At 48.5% G+C, this 11,161-nt stretch overlaps 1 protein-coding gene across 6 annotated transcripts in view; it reads right to left on the reverse strand.

The window, feature by feature from the left end:
• Positions 1–10,172, reverse strand: part of PTPN5 (protein tyrosine phosphatase non-receptor type 5) — a 64,496-nt gene extending 54,324 nt beyond the window's left edge. For 4 of the 6 annotated variants that reach the window (XM_037737548.1, XM_037737545.1, XM_017525885.2 and 1 more), the window contains exon 1: positions 9,885–10,172. The gene's annotated coding sequence lies outside the window, so the exon portion shown is untranslated. The remainder of the gene's footprint in view (positions 1–9,884) is intronic. The other 2 variants (XM_017525888.2, XM_017525884.1) reach the window with 1 other exon arrangement.
• Between the last annotated feature and the right edge of the window lie 989 nt (positions 10,173–11,161).

Here is an 11,161-nt window from a genome sequence, read left to right on the forward strand (position 1 = left end):
AGAAGGAGTCTCACTCTATCACCCAGGCTGGAGTGCAATGGCACGATCTCAGCTCACTGCAACCTCCGCCTCCCAGGTTCAAGCGATTCTCCTGCCTCAGCCTCCCAAGTAGCTGGGACTATAGGCGCCTGCCACCACGCCCAGCTAATTTTTATGTTTTTAGTAGAGATGGGGTTTCACTATATTAGCCAGCGTGGCTTGAACTCCTGACCTCAAGTGATCTGCCCACCTCGACCTGGTGCTGGGATTACAGGTGTGAGCCACTGCGACTGGCCCCACCTTTCTTTTATTGGCTCCAGAGGGCAGTTCAGAATACATTTTGCATTTTAAACCCAGTTTGTCTCTGAGATAATCTTTCTATAATCTTCTATCAATTTCTTTAATATCAGACTCTGTACCGAGCCTTGGGGGACATAGAGATAACTCAGAGCCAGGCCCTGCCCTCCACCCAGATTTCAGCCTAGCGAGTAGAGGGAGAAATGCATTAAGGGCCACTGAGGCTGTCTCATGGGAGTACTCAGGAGGGCACAAAGATAGAGTCTGGGAAGCTGCACAGAAGAGACCTGGAAGACAAGCAGGAGTTCACCAGATAGGAGAGGGCACTCCAGGCAGCAAACACTGCAGGGCAAAGGCCCAGAGAGGTGAAAGCGCAAGGTATACCAGGCGGAGGAGGCACTTCAATGTGGTCACAGAGTGGACAGAAGAGGGACTCTTGTCACATGGCAGAGGGCTTCATGCATCAGCCTAAGACATACTAACTTTGACTCATAGGCCATTTTTTCTCAGTGGGACAGAGGCAGGTATTGTCATTCTAGTTGGCATTTAATCTGTGTGTGTCAGGAGTTAGCAGGGAAAACTTGACAACATGGATGGATCTCAAAACTATTTCTTTTTTCTTTTTTGGAGATGGAGTCTCGCTCTGTCACCCAGGCTGGAGTGCAGTGGCATGATCTCAGCTCACTGCAACCTCCATCTCCCAGGTTCCAGCAATTCTCCAGCCTCAGCCTCCTGAGTAGTTGGGACTAAAGGCATGAACCACCATACCCAGCTAATTTTTTTATTTTTAGTAGAGATGGGGTTTTGCCATGTTGGCCAGGCTGGTCTCAAACTCCTGACCTCAGGTGATCTGCCCACCTCAGCCTCCCAAAATGCTGGGGTTACAGGTGTGAGCCACTGCGTCTGGCTTCTCAAAAACTATTTCACGACACAAAAGAGCACATACTGTATGATTCCACTTATATGATGATTAGCAACATACAAAACCCATTTACAGTGATAGAAATGGGAACAATCATTATTGCTGAACTTCGGGGATGATGGAAATCTTCTGAGTCTTGATTTTTGTGATGATTACATGCGCTCATGCAGTTAAAATGCACTGAACACTTAAGATCTGTACATTTGACTGTTTGTAAAATAAACCTGAAGAACATGTGTGAGCATTTTTGGTTGTTATAATGACTGAAGGGTGCTACAGGCAAATACACAGGAGATGGGGCCAAGGATGCTTTCACAGCAAAGAACTCTCCCACCCAAAGGCCAGTAGGTCCCTGTTGAGAAATACTGCTGCAAGCCACAGGGAGCCGCAGAAGGATAGAAACACCAGAGAGACCCAGCTACATCTGTATTTTGGTAAGACAGGGCTTTGGTGGTGGTGGGAGTATCCTGGGACAGTGATGTGGCCCAGAAGGTGGACACAGGATCTTCACTGCCACTCCTAGGCCTCGTATTTGCTTAACTCTAGCTCACTGGCCTGATGCTGCCCTGGAGGGGCTCCAGGAGGTCCCTCTGAGGCACCTCAGATGCTGACCAGCGAGGGAAGTATCAGAGGCAGCAGATGGCAGCGGGAAAAGGCAATGCCTCACCACCATCTTCCCTGCCTCACAACAAGCATCAAGGATGATAAAAGTGATCATCTTCTTCTGAAGTGGAGTCTCAATGAGAGGGGGCTCCCTGAGAGTCTGGAGTCACTGGAAGCAAGGCTGAACACTACTGCGGCTATTACTACTACTGTTTTACATCATGGGCTAAAGAAGAACACAGCGGACTTGCACGAAAATACTCACCTGACTCCTCCCTTCAGAAAGCCTTCTCTGACCTCCACCCTGGGCAAGTGTCTCTCCTGTGTTCCCACAGCCCTAAAGAACACAGTTACTGCCTAGGTTTGAATTCCGGCTCTGACACTTACTTGTTGTGCATACCTGAAACAGAGTTACTCAAGCTCTCTGTTTCCTCCCCTGCAAATCGAGGATAAATAGAAAACCTCTTCAGTGAACTGATAACCAAGATTGAGATAATGTAGTAAGCACTCAGTAAGAGTGAGCGCTTATGATGAGCCTAGAATGCATCAGTACAGACCACTGCTGATAGGTGACTCCTCTAGCACCTCCACTAGATGTTAAGCTTCTTGCGGGCAGGGTCCTTGTGGTCAGGTTGATTGCTGAGGGTCTTACGTCCACTACAATGCACAGTACAGTAAATACTTGCATGCTTGAATGAATTCCACCCACTAAGATCTCTCCTGAGAGCTTTCTTTTTCCACCCACAATGCCGCTAAATCACAACAATTCTTCAGAAATGGAGTTGGACTCATTTGTATTCTGTTCCCTCTTCCCTCTTCTGTTACCTCCAGGGCTATGCAGAACCCAAACAACACTGAATTTTTAAATTAACGGCTTCTTCCTGGACTCCCTACTCCTAAGACTTCACTCAGTGGTCTTCTTCATACTGGGCACACAAAAATCCTTTTTAAAAAATGCACCCTGCACCTCTCGGAGAGTTAAACACAGAATGATCATATGATCCAGCAATTCCATTGCTAGGTATATACCCCAGAGTTGAAAGTGGAGGTTCAAACAGATCCTTGCACATCAGTGTTCATAGCCATATTATTCACAATAGCCAAAAGGTGGAAACAGATAAATGGATAAACAATGCGAGATATCCATACAATGGAATATATTCAGCTTTGAAAAGAAATGAGATTCTGATATATGATACAACATAGATGACCCTTGAAAACATCAGGCTAAGTAAAGAAGCAAGACAAAAAAAAAAAAAGACAAACCTGACACCACTTACATGAGGCACCCTGTCTAGGTGAATTCATGGAGACAGAAAGTAGAACAGAGATCACTAGGGGCTGGGGGAGACGGGAATGAGGAATTCGTATTTAATGAGTATAATGATTTAGCTTGGGAAGATGAAAAAGTTCTGGAGATGGACAGTGGTGATGGTTGTGTAACACTGTGAATATACTTAATGCCACAAAATTATACACTTAAAATTGGTTAAAATAGTAAATTTTGTGTTATGTGTATTTTACCACAATTTAATAAAAGCCTCCCATGCCAAACAGACAGAACACTGGAAGGACAGACTTCCTCCTGAAATCAGACAGAGCTGCACGCCCCTCTGCCACCCCTAGTGCTCTGTGACTTTGACTTTGACCCCCTGGCTCATGATCTATCTTCCTCTCCGTCCTCTCCTTGGTTCCAGCTCTGGGGTTCCTGGTTCTTTTTCTTTTTTTTTTGAGACAGGGTCTTGCTCTGTTGCCCAGGCTGGAGTGCAGCAGCATGATCTTGGCTCACTGCAACCTCCGCCTCCCAGGTTCAAGCAATTCTTCTGCCTCAGCTTCTTGGGTAGGTGGAACTATAGGTGTGTACTACCATGCCTGGCTAATTTTTATATTTTTACTAGAGACAGGGTTTCACTGTGTTAGCCAGGCTGGTCTTGAACTCCTGTGATTCCCCTCGCCTCAGCCTCCCAAAGTGCTGAGATTACAGGTGTGAGCCACTGTGCCCAGCTCCCTGTTCTTTTTCTACTCCAGACCCCAGGACCACGACATGTTCTGTTCCCTGCACCCCTCTTTAACCACCTTGATCCCATCCTATCTCTTGAGGGTGCTTCAGATGGATGCCTTCAGACTCTGAGATGGAAAAGCTATGTGCCTGGAGATGCTCATTATTGACTACGTGCAACAATAAAGACAGTTAAATAAAGTAGGGGCAAGCCATTGAGGATAAGAAGACAATCAAGTACAAACAGAGAAGTCATGACAAAACGTTAAGTGAAAAATGCAGGCTATAAAACCATATGTGGACTAATTTCAACTATTATAAAATAGAGATCTACAGAAAACACAGGATGGGGCATATAAAATAATGGTTCATCTTACATTTTTTCTCTAGCATGGAGTATGGCTATTTTCACAACTGTAATTTATTATTTATGCTGGACAACACCTTTAGGCAGATGATGAAATATACACATTGTTAGTTTTGCAAGAATCTTCAACATTGACTCTAGATGCCCATATGCTGTCACCACTGAGGACCATAAATCCCTCCCAGGTGGCTTCCAGAAGAATGGGAGGTGAGGGGGTGTTTCATGTTGACTCTTCAGAAAGACACATGTGGATTTGGTATGTCTAATGACTGCAACCAACCACCTCACCACAAAAAAGGAGGGCAATTTAGGGTCTTTATTTTGCTATCTGACTAACCAGGAAATTTGGCTGTGAACAGTCTATCCCTTACATTACCCCAAAGTTAGGAATTCCCAAGATGCTTGTTTCCTTACAAATCTGCAAACATTGGATCTCCTGCATCTGGTGTGAGGGGATCCCCTCCCCATCCAACATGCTACACCCCAGGTATAGAAACTTGAGTCACACTTGCTTTAACGGGGACCCAGGAAAGAGACAGACTTCTGTTACATGTGCTGCAGCACAGTGGGAAAAGCTTTTCTCAGTCTAAGAGTTTGGAAACTTCTAAGTTTTACCAGACACTGGTGGCCATGATGCTTGTTCCATATCTCACCAGATGTGGAAAAGATGAAGATGTTAAAGAAATCTTATTTTCCATAATTCCCTAAGATAAGGAAGAGCCTTTTGGTGATAACACTGCTTAAAAGCAAAAAGAGTTTATAGTTGTTTTTTTTTTTTTCCCCTTGACATGACCTGAGTTTTTACCTTCTAGAGGTGACAGGTGACAGACCTGTGGCTTCAGATGGAATCTGGACCAGGGGTCCGGAGATCCTGCGATTCTAAGCCTGAGTCTGCATGTCACCTAGCCCCTTACGTGGCCCAACCAGTTTTCCCATCTCTACTTGTAGAGCCATTTAAAAATTAATTAGGTGCCTGAGGCATTTATATGTCTATAAATAATTTCTCCCTCCCCACTGCCTTCTCTTTTTGGGAATCTTGTCAATTTACTGGAGATGATAAGATCTTGTCCTGCAAATACGGGTCTTTGTGTTAGAGATAAGTTTCTTTAAAACCTCTACGAAGGAAACGGTTGAGAGTGCAAGAGAAAATCTGAAATGAAGCCAGAAGGATGTGTACTTGTGCTGGCAGGAGGATGAAGGAAGATCAAAAACATTATCGTTTTCATTGTTTTAGTTATTTCAGGTATGTTTTACTATTTAGTCTTAGTCAACAGCAATGTTTATAATATCAAGCTGCATTGAATAAAATATGCAGATTTCACTAATTTTCATACTTGAGTCACAATACAGAATTCAAATTACCTGAGCGCTATTATTTTCATCACAGTACAGCTGACTATACCCTTACTATGGCATAACATCTTTATTTATTGGTTCATATAAGTCCAAGATATGCAGTCTCATACATAAATGGTCATTTCCAACATTCATTCATTCATTCATTCAGCTATTTACTGTGGAGGGACAGGCTTGGTTTGCTAGGCACAAAGAATATAAGGTGAACAAGACATGTGTTCTCTTAGATTCATTAACATCATACAACTTCCTGAGGTCTATAGGTCCTTATGAGATTGACTCTGCCCACTCTGTCACCTTTTCCCTTATTATTTTCCCCTTTTGTCTATCTTTTACAGCTACACTTCAGGTTCCTTGAAGACACCAAGCTATGGTTAACCCAGGGCCTTTGCACCTGTGGTCTCCTATTTTTAGAATGCTATTCCCCAGGTCTCTTCATTCAGGTCTTTGTTCAAATATCACTTCCTCAAAGACAATTCTATTTTAAGGCAAGTCTCTTCCTCCACTCTCCCTCCAGTCATCCCTCATCCTACTTTATTTTTCTGCAAAGCACTCACTGCTCAGCACCTGAACAATTTTATCTTTGCTTGTGTTTTATTTTCTGTCTCCCCGGTAGAGACTGGGCTGGAAGTTTGTCTTTTTAGCAATGTATCCCTAGGGGCTAGAACAACTTGGCATGTAACAGATATTTATAAGTATTTGGTGAATAAATGACTAGATGAACTGGTTCTTGATAGTTTAGGGTGTTTGATGAACCAGCTTTTTAGGAGGAATCATGATGGTCCCTGGTAGATTCACAGCCCCTACTCCTAAGCCTCCCACTCCTCCTCCTGCTGGGCTCTGTCTGTGAATGGCATCCTTGGCCATTTGGTGTCAAAGCCCTGCCATCACTTACTCCTCCCTCCGGCTAGCGCCTACATCCAATCAGTTACCAATTTCAGTGATGCTGTGGCCTCTCGCATCAACTCGTTTTTTGAACCATTCCTACAACCACCCCCAGTCCATACTCTCTGTATCTCACCTAAACCATTGTCATCATTTCCTACCCGGGCTTCCGGCCAACAGGCTCTCCTCACCCAATCTGTTCTCCATAGGGTAGCCAGAGTGAGTTTCATCATGTTAAGGTTTGATCATGTTTCTCCCTCACTCAAAAGCTAAAGACTGCCAACCCCTTAGCATGGCAGTCAGTGCCCCCTCCATCACCTCCATCCCCTTACCCAACCTTCTTTCTCAAGACTCTTGTTCTTTTTGCTCCAGTGAGAATAAACTGCTTTGCAGTTTCTGTATATATCCTAGAAGTCTCCCTTACCTGTCCATCCTCTGCTTATGCTGTTTCCACTCCTCGAAATAGTTTTCTTCCTTTCCTCTAAGTACAAATCATTCAGACCCAGTTTGAATGCTACTTGGCTTCCCCAAGAAGCTATTCCTAACCTGTGAGGAGAAGAAAATTCCTCTTTCTTCTCAACTGTTTTTAAGGGGTTATCTGCCTCTTTTTTAGGGCAAGTCTTGGGAAAGGACAGGCAATAATGACACAGAAGAAAGAGTTCAGAATCTGGAGTCAGATCATCTGAGCTGGAGGCCTAGCTCTCTGGATCTGAGACTTTCACGGTATGCACCCTTAGATAAGTGAAAATCCAAGTCTTAATTTCCCTATCTGTAAAATAGGGATAACACTGTTGATGTCACGGATGTGTTACGAGGAGTGAGTGACAGAGTATAGGAAAAGCTTTTGACACTATATACAAATTAATTCGGAAATTCTATCATGCTAACATATAAACATTGAATAAACAGTTGCTCCTCCCAGGGAGTTTTCATGGATGTTTTATGCTGGCTGAGCCCTAGGTCCAGGAATAGGTCAGTGGGGAAAGGATATTTTTGAGGGGGGAGGACTTTGAGGCTTTAAGAATCCCATGTGCTTGGATGATGTGAAGAAAGGAAAAAGTATAGGGTACATCCACAAAGCTGGGTCCTAGTGGAATTACTAGCTACCAATTCGTGAGCATTTTCTACATGCCAGGTACTGTACTAAGTACTCTACATACGTTATCCTTGAGTCAGAAATTATTCCTTCACAGAGCAAAAGAAGCTCATAGCAGTTATATAAATAAGTGGTCCCCCCACTCCACTGCCAAATAGTTCATAATGTCATCAATCCAATGATGTTATTTTTTGGATGGAGAAATTGAGACCCCAGAGGGTTATATACTGACATTGTACAGCCAGTAAGGAAGACACTGGGCCTGGAATCTAGATCTCTTTACTCTCAAGATAGAAACCTCTACATGGCAAAACCCCAGGGCCACCATTCATTATGAAGTCTGTGTAAACAGTGCTTCTTGGAGCACAATGCCATCTATATGGACTACATTGTCAGTAGCAGCCCCTGAAGTTCTGCTAATTGGCCACCCTGGCTCAGCTCCATGATTATCTCCTCACCCCACTCAAAAAGGAAGTTCTGGATGGAATTGGAGACTATGATTCTAAGCGAAGTAACTCAGGAATGGAAAACCAATCATGGTATGTTCTCACTCATTAGTGGGAGCTAAACTATGAGGATGCAAAGGCATAAGAACAATACAGTGGACTTTGGGGACTGGGGAAAAGGAGGGAGGGGGTGAGGGATAAAAGACTACAAATCGGGTTCAGTGTATACTGCTTGGGTGATGGGTGCACCAAATTCTCACAAATCACCACTAAAGAATTTCTCATGTAACCAAATACCACCTGTTTCCCAAAAGCCCAATGGAAATAATTTTAAAAAGGAAGTTCTTGAGACCAGAACATCAGGTCGCTAGAGGCTGAACACTGCCCTCCTTGCCAACTATTCCATCCAGAGTCTCCTCCAAGGTGACTGACTCCATCCCTTCACCATCCGTCTACGCTTGTACTCCTTCAACACACCTCTCGGGGCACCCTCTCTGCACCAGGCATCAGGCTCAGCTCTGGGGACAGCCAGCTGCCCTTGAGGGAGCCTTGTGCTGAGACACCACCCGAACCTGGGGTGACTGTAACTCAAGCTTCCCCAGAAGCTTTGTCAGCGGCACCAAGAGGCTGCCCTTAACAAGCCCCAAGGAGAAAGAGGTGGGGACCTCTGCAAAGAGATGACGAAAGGGGCCTGCTTGAAGTAGAAGACCTGGGCCCTTAAAGGGGAGGGAAGGGTGACTGGGAGGGCATGCAGTCAGGACACAGTAGAAAAGAGGACAAACCCTGGGATGCCACATCACCTAGTCCAACTGAGGATACTCAGGCTCAGTGTGTCCTGGGTGGATCAGCACTAACACCTGGGAATGTGATCTCAGGTCTAGGGCTTCTTCATTCTCCCAAAAGGAATCCCAAATCCGGAGTGTTTGAGTGTTTGCATAAGAGACATGAGAGCTCTCCTTTGAGATTGAATGAAGCAAATTCAAGCCTCCTCCCCTCTCCGCTCCCCCACTTTTTTTTTTGTGGCACAGTAAGGATGGTAGAAAATGAATGGCACCTGCCTCTCCAAGTGGGGCAGGGCTGGAATTAGACTTTTGTGGTACACTCAGGGGAATTTTGGGGTTCTGGGGCTTCAATGGGGGTAGGATCTAGTTCTGTAGGAGGGGCCATGAGTATGAAACCCAGGGACCCTAGATTCTAATGCAAGCTTTACCATTAACTCTCAGGTGACCTTGGTCAAGCCACCTTACTGGGCCTCAGTTTCCCTATCTGTAAAATGAGGGATTTGAATAAGTTCCCAAGATTCGTTTCGCCCTGACCTTCTAAGCCCTGTGATCCTTGGTAAGGCAAGCCCTCCCAACGCTCTGACCCGGGCAATCTCTGGTTTTGCAGGAGCCTGCGCCTCATCCAGAAACAAGCGGCATGCTGGGGGAAGGGAGCGCGCTAAGCTTTTATTCTGGGGGAGGGTGGGACGCGGGAGGCTAAAGCTAAAGGGTCTGTGGAGGCAAAGCGATGGGAAGGCTGGGAGCTGCGGTTTAGAGACCAGCAGGCTAGCGGCGATGTCCAACCTCCCTCAGGGGCTTCAGGCTCTGGAGAGGCGATGCAGCCCAGAGCCGCGCACCAGCCTCCGCCGGCCGCAGAGGCTCAGACCCCAAACCACTATCCCAATTCCTCCCCAGAACCGTACACCAGCTTCGTGGGGAGTGGCTGCTGCTCCATCCCGTTTACCAAGCGCCGAGCCCCCTCCTCTGCTTGGGGGACCCCTCCCCCAATCTGGGGGCGCCCGGAGCCCCACGGGGGCGTGGCGGGGGCGGGCGCCGGCTCCTCGGCCCGGAGGGCTGGAGAAGGTGTCAGCTGCTGGGCCGTCTCAGGAGGGACCCGCGCCCTCCACCTTCCGGCTCCGCACACAAAGGCGCAGACCGAGGCGCCGCACTTACCTGCCAGAGCAGGCTCCGGGCGCAGATGAGCGGGCGGGCAGGCTGGCGGGAGGATGTGCGCGCGCGAGTGTGCGTGTGTCTGCGTGTGTCCCTGCCTGTGTCTGTGCCAGTGTGTGTGCGACGGGGGCCGCGCCGAGCTCAGTGCGTCTGCGTGTGCGGGGGCGTCCGTCCTTCGGTCCGTCCGCCCGGCGCTCAGTCCCGCGCTCCGTGCGCGCTCCCTTGCCCGACCGCCTCACCAAATGCGCTTCAGCTGCGGAGTCGCCGGCGCAGCCGCCGGGTGGATTTGGCACCCCCCAGCCCGGGTTCCGCCCCGCCCCCGGGCGGGCTTGCGCCGCTCCCCGGGAATTGCGCAGGGCTGGCGGGGCTGGCGGGGCTGGCGGGGCGGCGAACCAGGAGATCCGGCTGCTCCCGGGCCCGAAGGGGGCCGGATCCCAGACCCTTAACCCCTGACCCGATCTCAGGTGCCTCCTTTTTCCGAGCAACTCTGCGCGGAGTCCCCGCAGGCGGCTCCCCCACGCCAAGGTTGCCTGGACAGGGAGGGCGGAGGAGTGGGAGTCCCGCATCCATTTCATTCATGATTTTTCTCCTCTGGGGAGCACCGGGTGGGGCTGCGCGGCTACGGCGACAGCCAGAGGGACCCCAGCAGGGCCATGCGCGCTGAACCTGGGACGGGACAGACAGGCAGACAGAGGAGTAGGGGCCAGCGAGACAAAGGGGGCAGAGTTGGGGGGATCGGCTCACTGGGGGCATGCTGTGGCTCACCCCGCGTGATACTAACACCTGCAGCGGAGCGGCCGCATACCAGGGCGCACAAAATGCGGGTGCCCAGGACCGGTTCTAGGACTCTGAGGAGGCGTCCCTCTTCCTAATTCTCCCTGTTCAGCCTCTGGGGAGCAAGAGTGAGTGGACAGCCCCTCCCTCGACGGATTCTTGTTCTCCTGACGTGCGGCGCGGGGCACGCACCTGTCTTAGTTTTCTCGTGGGCACCGGGGACACGGACGCGCAGGTAGCTGCCCATGAGCCCCACAATCCCACACAATCTCCCCACAATCCCCCCACAATCCCGTATTCTCCATGCTGCTACCGCGCTGGCCGGAGGTTCCTGACTTTCCATCCCCATGGGGGCGGGCTTGAGGCTGCGGGTTGCACACAGGGCAGGGATCCTAAAGTCCATTTTTACACGGGGAATCAGAGGCGAGTCACCACAAAGCTACCACCCTGGTTCCAGCCACCATCCTCCCCCTCCTCTGGGATTTCCATAATTGCCTCTTTACTGG

This window comes from Cebus imitator, unplaced genomic scaffold (genome assembly GCF_001604975.1).
Source record: "Cebus imitator isolate Cc_AM_T3 unplaced genomic scaffold, Cebus_imitator-1.0 Scaffold39, whole genome shotgun sequence".
Lineage (NCBI taxonomy): Eukaryota > Metazoa > Chordata > Mammalia > Primates > Cebidae > Cebus > Cebus imitator.